Raw genomic sequence first — 710 nt, forward strand, 5'->3', positions numbered from 1 at the left:
GGTCCCACAAAGGCGGAGAAAAAGCTGTTCTTCAATCTGTTCGTGCGTGGTTTGTGTCTTCTCCCTGACAAGTGGGGGCGGGAGGGGGCTTGAATGATGTTCCTGATGCAGCAGGAGGTACAGACAGAGTCAAAGGAAGGACTGGGCTGGTTCGGGGCTGTGTTCACATCTCTCTGTAGTTTCTAGCAAGACAGAAAAAGTCAGAGAGAGAGAGAGAGACAAGACAGAGAGAGAGAGAGAGGACGACGGACAATGTACAGGAGAGAGAGGGAGAGAGAGAGAGAACGAGGGAGAGAGGGGAAGATAGGGAGCGATAGACAAGGAGAGACAGAGCGCAATGGGGAGGGAGGAGGTTGGAGAGACAGAGAGAGAGGGACACGGAGGGAGAGAGAGAGGGAGAGAAAGAGACAGAGACATGGGGAGCAACTATGTGACCCGAAAGATAAAACAGAGACTGGGCTGACGTGAGAGAGAAAGAGAGTGAAAAGATTGAGAAAAAGCGAGGGAAAGACTATCTATGTATACAAATTGGAACAGGAGGCCATTCAGCCCTTCCCCTCCTCCTCCTCCTCCTCGAGCCTGTTACACAGGAACAGGAGGCCATACAGCCCCCTCCTCCTCCTCCTCCTCGAGCCTGTTACACAGGAACAGGAGGCCATTCAGCCCCCCTCCTCCTCGAGCCTGTTACACAGGAACAGGAGGCCATTCAG

Source organism: Rhincodon typus, unplaced genomic scaffold, assembly GCF_021869965.1.
Source record: "Rhincodon typus isolate 14 unplaced genomic scaffold, sRhiTyp1.1 hic_rhity00000075, whole genome shotgun sequence".
Classification (NCBI taxonomy): Eukaryota; Metazoa; Chordata; class Chondrichthyes; order Orectolobiformes; family Rhincodontidae; genus Rhincodon; species Rhincodon typus.